At 45.2% G+C, this 17,446-nt stretch overlaps 1 protein-coding gene across 5 annotated transcripts in view; it reads left to right on the top strand.

The window, feature by feature from the left end:
* The window catches only part of TBX15 (T-box transcription factor 15), a 104,776-nt gene that overhangs the window by 34,432 nt on the left and 52,898 nt on the right, over window positions 1–17,446 (top strand). The window contains exon 1 of one of the 5 annotated variants that reach the window (XM_015076184.3): window positions 9,640–11,340. The exons of the other annotated variants lie outside the window; for them this stretch is intronic. The gene's annotated coding sequence lies outside the window, so the exon portion shown is untranslated. Of the gene's footprint in view, window positions 1–9,639; window positions 11,341–17,446 lie in introns of those variants that run through there. 5 annotated transcript variants of the gene reach the window in all.

The raw sequence follows: 17,446 nt of genomic DNA, 5'->3' as shown, positions 1-17,446 counted from the left end.
CTAGGAGGAACTCCGCATATTTGCTTTGCCTAGAAAGATGAACTGTTTCATAGATGACCTTTTAACACCTGGGCTATAAACCTCCATGGGACACACATAGGGAAGAGTGGGCCGGGTCTCACTAACTTTCCATATGTAAGCATTCCCTGGAGCCTAGAACAGGGTCATGAAGTTGAGGTAGGAGAGCATGACCTTATGAGATTCTTTGCCTGTATTGACTCCCGATTGTCCTAGAGCAGGAGGCTCTGGGGCTTTGTAAAATTGCTCTTGGGAGCAATGTTGTCAGACTCTTGCAGAAAGAATGTTACCTAGGAGAGAAGCATGACGAGGTTTTTTTCTGGCCCAATAATTTTATATCTCCATCCTGTCTACACTCTAGGTTGTAAATGCCTTGGGGAAAGGGCCCTGCATTCTACTTATTGGCATCTCCCATTGTATGTGCATAGGAGTTAGTCATTGATTGATTGTTCTTCTGAAATAACTCTAACTGCTTGGGGATGTGTGACACGGGAGATACAATGATGAGATTTGTTGAACTGTGTATATATAAAACTTTTGCTGTGTTAGCTTAAACTTGTGGCCCTAGAATGGCTCTAGACTCCCCCCCCCCTTTTTTTAAATGTTTATTTATTTTTGAAAGAGAAGGTGGGGGAGAGAGACAGAGACAGAGGATCCAAAGTGGGCTCCACACTGAGAGCGTAGAGCCCAGTGCTGGGCTCGAACCCATGACCTGTGAGATCATGATCCAAGCTGAAGTTGGACACGCAACCAACTGAGCCACCCAGATGCACCTAGACTTTCCCTTGTAGAAGCAAAATCACTATAGTAGTTCCAGACCTCATGTTTCCTAAACATTTTTTTTTTTTTACGACATTGTTCCTTATTTAAAAAACAGATGGCCTTTTAAAAGGTACTCTCTATATTGAAAAGTCTCTTTTGGGTAAAGGTAAAGTTATGACCTAGACGATCTTCAGTGTTAGGCTATAGGCAAACTTAAAAAGCAAGAGAGGCCCTCCTGGCAACTCTAAAATGAAAGCATGTAGGTGACTTCTCTGCTGCCCAGAAGATGGCTCCTGGATGGTTTACATTCTTCATGCTCCTTTCTTGGGCCCAGCGAAGCCTGAAGCTTGGTAATTCTTCCAGCCAAGGAGGCACTTGGGATTCTGCCCTATTTATTTATTTTTATTAATTTTTTTAACGTTTATTTACTTTTGAGAGAGAGAGAGCACAAGAGAGAGAGAGGGAGACACAGAATCCGGAGCAGGCTCCAGGCTCTGAGCTGTCAGTGCAGAGCCCAACACGGGGCTTGAACTCACGAGCCATGAGATTGTGACCTGAGCCGAAGTTGGACGCTTAACTGATGGAGCCACCCAGGCACCCTAGGGTTCTGCCCTCTTAATGGTAGAGGTAGCTCTGGTAGAACTTGAAGGCTGTATTGAATAAGGAACTATCAGATCATGCAGTGCTCACAGCTGGGATGCCCGTGTGCATCAACTTTGGAAATCAGCAGTTGGATTAAGGAAATTCTCCAAACTGAAATGAATATCGGCTTGAGTTATTAAGCCCAGAAATATTTCCTGTCTTTGAGATTTGCGGGTAGGCCATGCTTGCCTTAAGTTAAAGGGTCAGATTTTCCCGTAAGCACTTGAGCTCTCTTGCTATTTTGGGTAATCACCTCTCCACACACATATGCTTAATCAGGAGCCGGAGCATAGGGAGTGTTGTCGACTTTGTCCTGTGCTGCATTAGGATCCCTTCCTTGGCCAAGCGAGTGCTCTTGATGAGTTCACTCCCATCTGCGATCATGCTGTACGGCTTCTGATTAGACATTGTTGTATGCAATCCAGCCCCGTGTTAACAGGCATTCCTCCAAGTGACGACAAGATCTGGCCTGTGGTGGATGATGGCTCTCCCCTGGGATCTCCTGGGGACAGGCTGGTGCTTTTAGAACTGCCGTGTGCCTTGATCTTAATTTATCTGTTGTATTCAATATCATTGGAAGCCGGGAAAAGGCCACATACCTGACCTCTGTTCCAGGGCTGTGATATTGCACCCACTCCAAGGTTTCTTTGATCCTGACTTTGGCAAGCCAAGTAGGGGAACTCCTTGGTCCCCAAAGGTTCATCTGACTTTGTACATTTGTGACATTACAGTTTGATTTGATTGCAGGTTGGAGAAAAAGAAGGCTTTGAGGGTCTGCCGGAAAGTAGGCTTTTCCAAGTGTCCACATGAAGATTAGTATTCCTCCCAGTTGTCACCTGGCTGTCATGTGACAATTCTTGAGGGAGAGGACATTGGGCTATTGGGCTTTGTTTGGGCTTCCTGGTTATGAGACTTGGAAAGGTGAGCAAAGCCATTATAGACGCTTACAGTATTCACGTTAGGGCCACTCCCACTCCAAATACAGACCACTCCCTGGCCTTTCTAATTTTAGAATGCTTATTTACAATGAATTCAGATTTGCTGAAATCATGTCTGCCTTTGTAGGGGGTAAGAGAATAATCACCAATTTTTACTGAAAAAATTTCATGAAGAGAATTGTTGACTTTGTTGAGTGTGAAGGCCAATAAACTGGAAAGGAAAGAAGGAAGGAAGGAAGGAAGGAAGGAAGGAAGGAAGGAAGGAAGGAAGGAAGAGGGAGGGAGGAAATTGAAACAGCTTTGTGTAAAATATTAGTGCTGAGTTAGGAGGACACAAGTTTCAGACAGTTGTGTGTGACATCATAGGTTACATCTCTCATTCCCATCTGAAATCTTATTGTGTGAACTGTAAAATAATGAAACTGCATTTTAAAATGTAGTTTATAGTTAGAAGCAGTGGCCTTGATGAATTTTGTCACAAAATTAAGTCTTCAAGAGAACACTCTTAGCTGGCCACAGGCTGGAAACCAGTCCCTAGCAATGTGGAAAAAGGTCAGGATTGGATTGGGTCTATATATTAAAAAAAAAAAAATGAAATGTCTCCTCTCTTCTAGTATCCTTTTGGAGCTTCTTTCTCTGTTTCTTTTTTTTTTTTTAATGTTTCTTTTTTTACTTTTGAGAGAGACAGTGGGGGAGGTGAGAGTGGGGGCATGAGTGGGGGAAGTACAGAGAGAGAGGGAGACACAGAATCCAAAGGAGGCTCCAGGCTCTGAGCTGTCAGAACAGAGCCGGACGTGGGGCTCAAATTCGTGAGCTGTGAGATCATGACCTGAGCGGAAGTCGGAGGCTTAAGTGACTGAGCCACCCAGGCGCCCCTCTTTCTCTTGTTTCTACGGCTTTAAAATGGCTGAGCTGAGGGTAAATCTAAATAAGAAAAGGATGTACCATTCCTTAATGTGCTAAGGGCTCCCTGCCCCCCGCCCCCAGTGCCCTGTGCTTGGTTTTCTGAGACAGCAGAATTTCAGGTAAAAGGTTTTTTTGTTTTGTATGTGTGGGGGGCTCTAGAGCGGGTTCTTGGATAAGAAAAAAGTCTTTGTCAGCCTTCCCAGAGCCAAAGAGTAACTGTGATTCTATCTATGGAGCCTCCTATAGCTAGCCCACCTGGGAAGTTCAGCCATACTTCATGGGGGCACCAAGTCTGGGCATTTGTGGGTGTTCAAGCCTGTGTTAGGGCAGGCTGCCAAGGAGACAGAAGGTTTAAACAGCTAGCACTCACTGCTGGTTGGCTCCAGGATTTAACCAGGCTTATAAAAAGAGAGGGCCTAACAGGGTTGCCCCTCGGTGAGGGCCCATTTGAGAACTGAGAGTCTTGGGTTCGGTCTGAAGACCTGGTTGGTTTCAAGCACAGAAAAACTGTACATCATCTGTCGCCACAGCCCTACATTCCTATGAGCTGAAGGCACTGCTCGAGAGTCCAATGCGGATTTCTAACACCGCTGGGGACAGGGCCCTGTCTCATGTGCAGCAAGGATGGCACTGAAGAGAGAGCCTTGTAGGGGCCGTAGGTCTGGAGAAGCAGTGAGGCCCATGTAGGGGTAAGAAGCCCTGACATCAAGCTGGTGACCTTTTGGAGTGTGTGGTGCAAATTGGCAGGGATGGGAGCAGGAAGCGGTTTTGGCCCAGGCCAATGGCGACCTTCAGGTGTACCCGCCTCTGGGATCAGGAACAATGGGGTGTTGCAACCAAGGCCATGAGCGGAGCAGAAAATGGCACCTGTGGTTGCAGCAGGTGAACTTTAATGACTGCCAAGGAGAGCTCAAGCGCCATTTGGAGACCCTACCAGCCAAAGGGGGAGGACCAGGGCCTGGGATTCCGCAGATCTCCTGCCCCAGGCTGCAAGCCAATGGCTGTTATTATTGTTACTCAAAACCCCTCCGGTGGCTTTTCTCCAGCTGGGAGAAGGGGGAAAGGCACAGGCTACTCCTGTTCCTTAGCAGGGAGACGTCCCCGAGTCATATTCTGGGGGATTGCATGTCAGCAGCTGACGGTGTGTGGAACTCTACTGATGTCCATGTAGGGCTCTACTAAGAACTTAGAATATCAAGCCAATTAGGGGCAGCATCTCTTATGGTGGAGATATAGATGTTGTATGATATTCCCAATGTGTTTTTTCCCCCTAGTCATTTGTGTTCTGGAATATTCTATACTCTATTGTATATAGCTAGATGACACCTGAACAGTGTCATGATCCTGCCTGTTCTTAAGTTTGCATGTGTCGTGGTATGAAAATTGCTCATGGGTGCTGTTTTTTTGGTGGCGTAAATACTAGCACTCATTCCGAGTGCCACAGTGACACCTGGGCTTTCCTGTTTTGACTGCCTCATTTGGCAAAGGCCTAAGGTCACACATGCTGATGTTGAGAATGACCCCCCCATTCCCCACCCCCCCCCAGCCTACCCTGTTCTCCAGTGGGAAATATGGAGCACAAGGTGCCTTCACACCAGCGGGCTTTGGGGAACAGAAGCTGTCCTTTCTTACTCTTTTTGGCAATAGCGTTTGAACTCTGTCTGGTATTCTGATTAAAGTTTACCTGTTTACTTTAAAAGTGAAGGGCAGGCTCATAGTTCTCAAGATGTGAGTATCGGATATTCATTAAAAAAAAACCCCATAACAGCAAAACCACATCACAAGTCACGCAGCTCAGGCCGGTGCCACTTAAACAGGCTTCTCTGGGAAGGCCTCAGGCTCGGCGCTGTACTTTTTCCTTTACCCTCCCCATCCACTCCTGCCAATTGTGCCATTTGGCCAGAATATACCAAATTGGACGTGAAGTATTTTATTGTGTACTTACGCTGAGGGATGGCTTTTCAAGCCAGGTGTTAGGATGTTACCTCCTATCTATCTGCTTCCAATGCAAATGTATTGCAATGGTCGCAGAATGGAGTATTTAAAATTAGGACTCTCTTAGAGAATCCGGGCTAGGTGATTGGTACAACCATAGGGCATAGAAAAGAAGTTGAAGACCATTCTTGCCTGGCGGTTGTTTGGAGATTTTGTGAACCTCCCTGAGAAAGATGGAGACGCGTGAATTGTGGATCACAGTGTGAACGCAGCTGTGTTTTCCTTCGATCTGCTCCTATTTCTCAGGATCCTGGAAATCTGGACCACCTCACACCACTGTACCAGTGCTTCCTGAGAGGCAGAACAAGTCTGTTACCTTAAGACTCCAAGGCCACGGCTAAGGGCCTTACCACTAGCTCCCTGCCAAGGCCGTTGGCTTTTTTAAATGGCTTGATCACACCCTGATGTTTCAAGGCTGGGTGCTCCCCAGCTGGAGTCCTGAAAATGCTTGCATGGCATCCTTAGAGAAGGAAACCAACTTGAAAGAAACTCCCACAAAGTAAATCACCAGGACCGGATGGTTTTCATCCAAGAGTTGGGGAAGGAAATGAAGTGTGAAATAGCACAGATACTGATGAAGACATTAGTTCTCCATTAAAGCCACAACTGTGTCAGAGCAGAGGAAGTTTGCTAACATGATGATCTTATTGCTGGAGAAGAGAGATTACTGGCCTATCTGCTGCCTCCAGAAAACCTGGTCCACTTGGAAAGAATGGCACAAAGTACGAACAATAACACAATAGCCTTTATTCCTTGAAAGCAGGTGAGAGGGACAGTATGCTGATTCATGCATGACAGCATTGTAGTAGAAACCTTGGAAAGAATATAACAGTGACTATGTAACATGTAGGCTGCTATCCTCTATTCTGTGCCTGTGGCAGACATTGCTAATCGATCTGGTACTCTTCTCTTTGAGCTTGGATTGGGCCTTCTTAGTTCTGTGCTCTTGACTGTCACCATCAAATGACCAGAGTTGACATATGTGTTAAAACTCATTTTCCGTCTTTGCCTGAGAGGATATATTTTATCATGGACCACAAGGGCTCATAATTAAACTATAAATAATGACAAGGAGGAAGTTTTTCACAGATAGTTTAGTTTAAGAGCCTGACAAAAACATGTCACATTCTTTCTTCCAAAGACTGAGTTAGAAGAACATCCATCCCCAGCGATAACCAATTTTGCGAGAGCTGAATCCAGATGTGTAATCCCAACTCAGACCACAGAAGGGTCTTTTTGGAAGGAAGAGAAGTCACTTCCTCTGTGGCAATAAGCAGCATGCTCCAGAAAGTTCTTCTGAGGGATGGGAAGCAACAGCAGCCTCCTTCATTAGGCATTTCCCTGCAGAGTTGTCATCGTTGTTGAGTCCGGCCACAACAGTGACTCAGTGGGGCACAGAAGTGAGGTATGGTTTTGCGAACAGAGCTACACTGGAGCCCAGGGAGAAGAGAGACAGGAATTTTGGACCCTGGAGAAGCTGAGTAGCTTTATGGAAAACCTGAAGTCTCCATGGGACTGGCCTTCATTTCACACTAAGGAGCAGAAGACCAGTTCTGTGGCAGGTCTGGGAATCCCGTGGAATCCACAAAACGTTTTGCCACTGGAGTGAACAAAGCCTCCTGTCACTGATAATGGCTAAAGCAGTTTGGCTGTAAGGGGCGTCTGGGTGGCTCAGTCAGTTAAATGTCTGGTTCTTGGTTTTGGCTCAGGTCATGATCTCATGGTTCATGGGTTCAGGCCCTGCGTCGGGCTCTGTGCTGGGAGCCTGGAGCCTGCTTGGGATTCTCTCTCTCCCTCTCTCTCTCTGCCCCTCCCCTGCTCATGTGTTCTATCAAAATAAATAAACTTGAAAAAATTAAAAAAAAATAAAACAATTTGGCTATCCTATAGCCCAGTGATCTCCATGTAAAAGGGTGTGTGATGGAACAGATCTCCTGGAATATACTATAATCTGATCACTTACAGATATTTACCTGCCTGCCGCCATTAGGGAATGGGCTGTTTTTCTTGATCAGTGAAAAGAGGCAACATACTTGGATTAACAGAGAGTCGGAATATGGTAAAATGCATGTAGCATGGGAGAGACCCTGACTGTACTGTGATTTCTCATTGATTATTCGGGATCTTGTCATGCTGCAGAGTGCTCACTGGGGCATTGGCCAGGTGTTGTAGCTCAGAGGCCGTGGCAGCCATGATACGATGGGATCCATTGGTCAGCAGACCTGGGTGCTTAGTCCTCACCCCACCAGCAGGTGCCCCGAGACCTTGCTCAGATCTAGCAGAATCACAGGGCATGGAATGAGACGCTGGGGAGAGCATTTTGTCTAGACGTTTGCCTCAAGGATTATCATCTCCGTTTTAAAGTGAGGCAGTAGTTGTTCAGCAAGAGTAAGTTAAGTGCACAACGTGCAGGGGTTGGGGGAGGGGAGGGTGGGGAAGTGAGAGGAGAGAGTGCAGGCTCCCAGCCAGCAGACCTTCTCACGTCACCTCTTTGCTTCTGAGCCTCAGTTTCCTATCTTTCATGGGCGTGGAAAAATAGGTGCGGGTTTAACATGGTGTTTAGAGCATAGGGAGAAATCTCTGCGGGTTAAATGATCACGCGTCATGCTGATGACTCCTATTTCGAAGGCACTTTATAGTTGATAAAGTGCTTTCGTCTACATTATTTGACCCTGCTGAGGACTCCGTGCATGCGGTGAGCGGTAGGGTTCCTTATCCACTCTCCCCAGCCCAGATGCCTCAGCTGAGACTCAGCGGGATGAAATGGCTTCCACAAGGTCAGACCAAGGTCAGACCCAGGGCTCGAACTCCTGCCTTCTGGTTCTGGACCCAGGGCTCCTTTCACCACATAATGATAGATAATGGAGAGTTTATTTATCATTCACTTCTGTGGCAGCGGAGACTTCAGCGTCACGGCATGGTAAAAATAGACCGTGAGGGCGAGGAGGTTCTCAGGAGCAAACAAACTGAGCTCACCAGAATGTTCTCGTGGGCAGGCTCGGTTGCCGTGGCCTTTCGGGAGCCTTGGCAGTCCTGAGGCGGGCGGGCAGCGTCACCTACTCGCCTTCCCGGAGGAGCTGCCTCTGGGCTCCAGGGCCAGACGCAGGCCCTGCCCTAGGGGACACAGGGTGGGGGGGGAGGGGGAGGGGGGAGGGCTGGGAGGAGGGTTTCTTCTGAGGTGCAGGAACCACCGACCTGGGGCCCATCCCTGGGCAGGGGGCCAGATTGTGTGTCCCACAGTAGCAACCTTCCTGTGGTTTAGCACGCGCGAGGAGAAACAGCCCAGTGAGCCCGGGCTTCTGTGTCACTGAGGGTTTTCTGAGGGGCAGGGGGAAGGGGAGCAAGGGAGTATGGATGAGTAGAGGTGGCAAGGCTGAAGAAAAAGCCCCATTAACATTCACTTAAAGATATATATATACATTTTTTCATTTGAGAGAGAAAGAGTGGAGGAGAGGGGCAGAGGGAGGGAGCGGGAGAGTCCTAAGGAGCACGGAGCCCGACTGGGGCTCAGTCCCACAGCCCTGGGATCATGACCTGAGCCAAAATCAAGACTTGGATGCTCAACTGACTGAGCCGCCCAGGCACCCCTTCTTAAAGATAATTTTTAATCCCCCTAATGCCGGCAAATGATTTGATTGTGCTATAATTGAAAAAAGTTATACATACCTGTATATGTGGTTAAAATACAGTTATTCGAGAAAAAAGGAATCATACAGAGAAAGTGTAACACTCACAGACAAACACGGCCACTTTGTCTTTATAAGGGTGACAAAGAATGTGTTTTTGTGAAGATGCATCGCTACTGTTCTGGGTTGTATTCTTTTGAATATTTTTCCTGTTGGAAATATCTGGTTAAGAGGATGTGCTTTACATTGTAGCAGAAGAGCTTAGAAAATGGATGTTTTCCCCACTTGAAGAAAGCCTATCAAACCAGTGGCCCTTGTCCTGCTAAAGTCCTAGATTGCTTTGAGAATCCCATAAATACCCTACATTCCCTTGCTAGACAAACTCAAGCACTTACAAATTTGACACAACTTTAGGTCAGATAAACCACGAAAGCCCATCCGCTGACATTAGGTTAATAGCTTCTTCATTGAAAAGATTAGAAATTAATATTTTACGAAATAGTTTTTTCTTTACAGAAGGATTCACTACGTGCAGCTGAGACGGTTATAATTAAAACGTAGGTATACATCCTGTGACACACAAAATATTCTGATTTCTATGAAGTTCCCTAGCTGATAACATTTGTATTTTACATCTGTAGTCATTGCACATTCGTATATGTATGTGTATACACACACACACACACACACACACACACACACACACACACACATATATTCAAGGAAGCTCTATGCCCAACATTGGCCTTGAACTCACAACCCCAAGATCAAGAGTTTCATGCTCTACCAACTGAGCTAGCCCGGCACGACCACATTCACTTATAATTTTATCTTAGTTTTTTATTGGTTCTTTTAAAGATGCTGTGTAGTGTTACTCCATTGTAATTTGTATCTGATAACACATGTAATATTTGGTATAACAAGGAAAATCTGCCTTCACTGTTAAATCAATTTTGATTACATGTAGAATATAGTATATAAAGTAATATTTTAATATATACAACGGCCCACACGCCATCAGTAAGATCTCATCCTCCAGACTTGTGAATTCTGGGAAAAAAATTACTTCCACATGTTTCTAAAACTACTTAGGATTTTTGACTGGTTGGTGGTCTATTGATTCTAAGTATCTGACCTGTCAAAACGCCATCTTTAAACTCCAGTGATGCATAGAGGCTTGGAATTAGCTGGGGCTGAATTTATTACAGAACAAAGGGAGGTGATGATTAACACACCCATCTGAGCAGTAGGGGGGAAAATAATCCTTGAATGGATTAGATGCCATGATCCTAAAACCACATTCTCTGAGTGTTGGGTACTTGCCCAGAAATGGGAGAGGCCAAACACTGATGCCTTTTAAATGACAGGGTATCTCCATGGGACTCTGGTCAGGGACACTGGTGCAGAGAGTTGAGGGTCAATAGGGAAGAAGCCTTTCTTTCTCCTGTGCTCTAGCAGAGTTGAGGACTAGACCCGCTCCGTGTGCAGTAACCCTCAGAACGGACAGCCCACTCTGTTAGTGTTACACAATTATCAGTCTGCCTGTGTGGGTGGGGATTACACTGAAGTGTAAATAAAAGAGTTGTTTTTTGTTTGTTTGTTTCTTTTAACCACTGAACGGGAATAACTTACAATTTTTTTTGGACTCCAGTAAGCTACTTTCAAGACAGACATAGAGGCTGCCAAGAAGCTGAAATGAATTATTATGTACTGTCCCCCAAGAAGTCAAGGGTGCTAGTCAGGCTTTCCCTGTTCCCTGACAATATCTGGTAGATTCTGTGCACTCCCAAGATGTAATTCCAGGGAAATTTATCTTTGTAAGAATAGTCCACGGACAGAGCACTAAACCCCTTTTCTGAAAGATTTTTTCGTTCTCTCTTTTCTCTAACATGGCTTACAAACTTTGTAAAAAGTCTGGATTTTTAAAATAGCATGATTTAATAACATTGGTGGAGGTTGGGTCTCTGAGACAGACCTCCATCAGAAGGGTACCCTCCTGAGGAGGAAACAGGCCATTAGGAAAGTCATTTTGACCCCCATTCCCTGGAGGGAATCACAGACCCAGGTGCTCAGGAAATCTCCTGTCACTCTGAGATGGGCCGGGACACGGTGCCATGTCCGAAGCTTCTAAATACAGTTCAGGCTGGGTCATCATGACAGATGCTGAACTGGCACCCCCACGGGCTTTGCAGTGGGAGCTCTGACGGCTTAAATGCCACGGCCCCTGGGCTCCAGGCCCTCCTGGGCTGGGACAGGGAGAGGCCCTGCAGAGCCTTATGGGGAGGAGGGCAAGAGCAACTTTGGCAAGGAAATCCCGCTGCCTCGACGACACCACCACTCTTTCAGAAAGCAACAGGCACCCGGCGACACACCAGCTATTTTAGAAGCTGTCAGATTGTGAATTGCTGACATACTTGGAGGACGCGGTCTCTTCAAGAGTCATTCTGACCGAGGTAGGTAGGCCTGGGGGAAAGCAGAGGCATGCTGTACGTAGCCAAGGTGTTGGCTGAGGAACGAGTGGAGTTCAGTGATCTGGGCAAGGTGACTAAAGGAGTCAGTAATGGAGTTAGGAATAACATGTTGACTTTGGGATTCCCAAATCAGCCGTTACGCAGAGGACAGTGTTAGGCAATCTCTTACCTTGCCCCACCCTCTTCTCAGCCCTCACCAGAAATCTGCCTGGGGTGAGCATCCTTTGACAACTCATTCTCTTCTGGAGAGGGCTTTGGAGGGAGAAAAGAAGACCAGAGAAGACAAGAGGGGGGCTTTTCCTGGAGGGCTCCGGGGACTTGGGATGGGAGGATGGGATTCCAAGTGTTGTAAGCATCTCCAGCTGGGGTTGGTGAGTTGTAAATATAAAAACGCTGTTGTGAACATGATTAATCCAGGGTGCTCCTTTCCCCCTCAGCACTTGCCCTGCAGCCCAAAAGTGGATTCTTTTCTCTTGTCAAGGCATTTGGCTTTAGGATTTCTGAAGATCGTGTGGCCCGGTGGATGAGTTCAAGCTTTGGAGTAAGACACCGGTCCTTTTCTTTTCTCTGGTATTTCTGTGCTGGTTACCTTGGCTGAGTCTCAGTGATAGGGTTGTAGGGCACAGCTCTCAGACCTCATCCTTATGCTCCTTGGGAGACTCCCTCAGGCTCTAGATCTTTTCTGCCTCCTCCATGTGTATTTTCCTTATCCTGAGACAGAGGGCGAGTGCTCTTGACAAGGGTGTAACTTTGGAGTCAAGGTACGCTGCAGCTTCCCTGCTCTTTCTTGTGTTTTCCCCTTCTCATGGAACAGTGCCCTTGGACTGCTTCTCTGGCCAAGGTTGACCTTTCTGCTTCTCTGCTCAAGGCTAGAGTTTGCTTCTCCAGCCCCATTTCCTTACTGAGGGTCCAGCATACATCTTTGCCCCGTGGTATTCCCTGTTGTCTCTTCTTTCAGATTCTGGTCATTTCGCTTTTCTACAGCGTGGCAGCCATTGTGGACCAGGAGGGCATCATGCAAGCAGACCCACACAAAAGCATGCTTTCTTCGCTGATATTTTCACTTCGCTGATATTTCCTTCCTTCTGCTTTTCCATCATGTCTTCTAACACTATTCAGTTTTGGTAGTTTCTGCTCCAGGCCCTGAATTACTTTCTTCACCATGTGATCTTTTCCTGTTTTACATTTTACATTTTCTTTATTGGGATTTGCTTTTCTCCATTTGAGAGAATACAAATCTTCTTTCTCTCTCTCAGATATGGACAGGGAATGATTGGGGAAAGATCTAACCCTTGTGGTCACTCCCCTTCCCAAATGATGGAAGGAACTAACATTTAATATACTCCTGCTGTGTGCCAGAAGCTTTACTGAGAGTTATTGGCACCTCTATTTTAGATGAGGAAATTGGCCTAGAAAGGTTAAGTCGCTTGCTCAAAGTCATACATCTGGGTCTATGTGATTCTGGGGTTTTTTTGAAAAATTTTAATGTTTATTTATTCGAGAGAGCAAGAGACAGAGCATGAGCAGGGGAGGAGCAGAGAGGAGACACAGAATCTGAAGCAAGCTCCAGGCTCTGAGCTGTCAGCACAGGCTCTCACGGGCTTCAGGTCAGACCTTGTCAATCAGTTCAACACAACTCAGTCATGGAAGGAAAAGTGGGTGGGGTTCCAATAGTTTAGGTTCTGTGTAGAGGTGACCCTGTTAGGATTTCACTGGGAGCATGGCATTTAATGAGGACACCTCATTATCAGAGATATATTGGTCTCCTGAAGAAGATGAGGAAATGAATAGCATTCGAGATTCTTCGTCTCACCTTCAGTCTACTGTCTCAGAGAACAGTCTTACCATCACTTGCCTTGCTAAACATACAACATTTCATCTATTCCTTTATTCAATAAAAACCAACATTTTTTTTTAAATTTTTTTTTCAACGTTTATTTATTTTTGGGACAGAGAGAGACAGAGCATGAACGGGGGAGGGGCAGAGAGCGAGGGAGACACAGAATCGGAAACAGGCTCCAGGCTCTGAGCCATCAGCCCAGAGCCCGACGCGGGGCTCGAACTCACAGACCGCGAGATCCTGACCTGGCTGAAGTCAGACGCTTGACCGACTGCGCCACCCAGGCGCCCCAATAAATTCACTTTTTAAGCATTCTTCACTTAATACCATCCTACTACGGTAGTAAACACGGTAAACATTAAAGCAACATTTCCCAACTATGTCCAATATCATCCCCAACATCAGTAAGACCAAATATTTTGTTTTTAAAATTTTGTTCAATGTTTATTTATTTTGAGAGAGAGAGAGACAGAGCGTGAGCAGGGGAGGGGCAGAGAGAGAGAGGGAGACACAGAATCGGAAGCAGGCTCCAGGCTCCGAGCCATCAGCCCACAGCCCGACGGGGGGCTCGAACCCACAGACCGCGAGATCGTGACCTGGCTGAAGTCGGACGCCTAACCGACTGCGCCACCCAGGCGCCCCCAAACCAACATTTTTTGAGTGCCTAGTAGGTGCCAGGCACTGTCCCAGGTGCTGAGGATACAAGTTCTAAAGCAGATGTGGTCTGAATCACTTGCGGTTTTCTAAGCTGTCTGGGAGACGTTACTGCCATGCTTCCCTTTTCCTGGAAGATCCTTCTCCTCCTTTCTTCTTATCTTGCAGACATCTTTTCATTAGGCCAGGAAAAAAAAGACCACTGGGCTAGAAGGGGTTCTTCTCACCTCTAAACTTCCAGAGCATTTTGTTGAAACTACTCTTCGATGTAGTGCATGAAAGTTAGCATTTATCTATCCCCTTTACTATTGATAAGGTATTTACATAAACATACACACATACTTGGTTAGTGATTCATAAAAATTTCACATAGTAGGTATTACTGCTGTGATATAGTACCTACTGTATCACAAATGATAAAACTAAGGCTTCAAGAGGTTAAGTGACTTGTTTAAGATTAGACCGTTAGAAAGGAAGAGGTGAACTTTAGAACTCAGTCTTTTGAATTCCACATTCCAATCCCCAATGTGCTCTGTGCCCTATTGGATTTTGACTGTTCTACTTTTATTGGATTGTTTATTGCGCTGTCCTGTCTAAGTGATTTTGTAAGTTCCTGAAAACATAGATCATATCTTAGTCAATTTTGTGCCCCTCTTAGTACCTAGCACATTGCTAAGTCCAAGCTAGTTAATAAGTAATTATTTACTGAATAAATAAATGATTTATCGAATGGATGGATTTAGAAGATTATTGGGGAGATTGTTACATACTTGCTGGCCGTGTAGCTCTCTTATATTCATTAAACAGGATGGTTCTGTATGTTTGGCATGATACATTGGGTTTTCAACTTAGTGTAGCTGGTGGTCTCTTGTGTATAATTTGAAGGGAATTTCATCTTCCTGGCTGTCCACAAATGTCTAACCTACTTACGCGTTTGAAATTGCCATCTCCAAGGGCACTGTTTATGGAAGTCAGAGCTAAATTATACTTACTGCTTGGAAATTGGCTTCTTACTCCTTCCCTGTTAGTGTATTAGCATGAATTTGTTTACTTACTGGTGCTCAGGGGGAATATCCTAACAAGGTAGAAGGCAAGTTCTTCTAGGGCCTTTGGGGGAAGACCTCCTTCTCACTTCATGGAAATGTAAAGACCACTATGACAGATGTCTGATGGTGCTATGGCAGTGGCCAGGGTGGTGGTGGGAGGTTCAAAGTAGTTGTGGTTGCAAACAGCAAACAAGCATTGGCTTGGGGATGAGCTGATGTGTTACTTCACTCAGAAAAAAAAATGCCAAGAGCCTCAAGGCGGGGCCTGTGTTGACAGCTGCTGGCCCAAAATTGACTGGTAAATCTTGAAGACCACCCAGTCAATTAGGATCAACTTTTGGAGGACCTCTGGTAGAAGAGGTATTTAGACTGAATATTGCCATGTGGCTTGTAACCAGTTTTTTATTATTTCTCTCATGCGTTTTCTGGGCTTTCCGTTGGGAATATTTTGTGAACCAAAAGTCAATCTGAAAAATTTTAATTCTGTAGGAAGAATTAAATAAAATATTTGGAATTAGGACTCTTCTGGAAAATCCAAGACCCATATTTGTCTTTATTTTTTCTTGGTCTTCCTGATTAACTTGCTCATTGGCATCTAATCTTATACGTTAATTTGATACTTTCTTGTTTATAAATGCTTTCACATACATTGTTACCTACCAGATGGATTCTCCTCAAATACAGATATCCATTTAGGATTATCAAAACTTTTGGACTGTGAACTATGACCTGAGTTAGGCGTAAATTAACCAAATTCTGCACGAGTAGGAACTCCCTCAGCTGCTTTTTTCTTGTCTTTCACTACTGTCATTACATATTTCTCAAAGTCCAAACATTTTCCAAGTACCTCCTAATGTTGTTTTGCTTATGGTCTAGGCCAGAATGAAAGTGACTTGACATTGACAGTGATCTTCAGTGAACTTTCACCTTTGGATGTTTTCCCCAGGGTGGGTACTGGAGACAGGAAGTGAAATACAACAAAAGGGGGCCTTGTGTGCTTGTACTTAAACTTATTAAATAATGTTAAGTTGGGGCAGACACCTCAAATATTCCTGAATACAACTGTCCCACTACTGAGAAAGGAAAATTCCTGTCTGACTTTGGCTTGAATTTTCTCCTCTCCTGAAAGAACTGACAATGTCTTAGTTTCCATAGAGTTGTCTTCTGACTGAGCAGCCTGAACATGAGCTCCGCATTTCCAAGTTCAGCGTGAGAAGCACCTAGCTCTGTAGGTCTCATTCTGAAAATGGGAAAATCTTATACGGTGGAGAGAATGTCAACTCTAGTGTCAGTCTAACTCAAATCCCATGATGACACCTATTATATAATGTGTGTCTCTCAATCTTGCCAAGCCTCAGTTTCCTCATTTGTAAAGTGGCAACAGTATTGCTTACTTCATAGAGTTTTCTGCGAAGATTTCATGGGATGATGTATACAAAGTGTCTAGTGTAGTGCTTATAACCTCTTCCCTTTTTGCGTCCACCTTCAAAGTATGCTGGAGCATTAGAGGCTGAACCTTTAATGACATTGAGCCTTCGTCTGATCAAAGAAATAAATATAAAAGTTACTGCTGCCACTTCTTTGCAAAGCCTCTTTAAAAGACTGAGTACTTAGGGATGACTTTGGGTCCTTGCCTCTGGTTCTGTGTATCACTGGGTGAGATGCTGGTTGTCAGGTGGAGAGTGCTTTAGGCAGCTGAGAGATAATGTGCTTTTGGTCTCCTTAATTGGCTTATTGGCATGGGAATCGCAGGCTTCAGGTTACCTCCTCCTTTTCCCAAATAGAACTTGGAGGGCATGAAGAGCTCAGAGACTTCATTCCATCACTAAAGTCATCTAACAGGCTTGTTTGAGTGTTTGCTATCATCATAATTTTAGTTTAATCCAACCTGGGTTATAGTTCATTCCCTTGAAGCTCTGGACTGGGTATCAAATTTGGGGTCAGTCCGTACTCGGGTCAGTGCCAAATGCTCTGCTTCTGCCATATTTAGAATTACTCTGTGAAAAATTTCGTCACCAGATTTTGCTAAGCTACCTGATAAAATCTGACATCGCAGAACCAACTTCAATGGCACAGGTCCTCTAGAAATAAGAATTTACTTGAGCATGGTACAGTGAGTGCTGCCTGTCCTGGTATGAATGAATGAGAGCCCTTGGATGGCTGTGGGAGTTTTGGTTTTGGCGACTTCAGGATTTAGGAAATAGACCAAGGAGTGGCTGCCCCACCAATATCAGATAGGATGTACCACTCAATGTAGTCGTGTCCCACTTATTGGCAGAAAAAAAATGTTTGATTATCATCTGGGTTGTGTCTTTCTCCTTTGTTTCAAACTATTTTCTTCTTTGGAGTAAAATATGATAGCTGAAGTCCAGGCTTATGGAAGTGGCACTGTATATCTAATCTCAGAACATTCTGGATCTCTTATCTGACTTATAGCAGTCTTCTGTGACCCATCTTCCACCATGAAAACAGGCTATTCTACCTCATTCATATTGAAGATGTAGCAAAGCATTAAACTCAGCTTGTAGAATTCATAATCTGGAAGGGG

This window comes from Acinonyx jubatus, chromosome C1 (assembly GCF_027475565.1).
Source record: "Acinonyx jubatus isolate Ajub_Pintada_27869175 chromosome C1, VMU_Ajub_asm_v1.0, whole genome shotgun sequence".
NCBI classification, from domain to species: domain Eukaryota; kingdom Metazoa; phylum Chordata; class Mammalia; order Carnivora; family Felidae; genus Acinonyx; species Acinonyx jubatus.
This window is presented reverse-complemented; position numbering and strand designations above follow the sequence as displayed.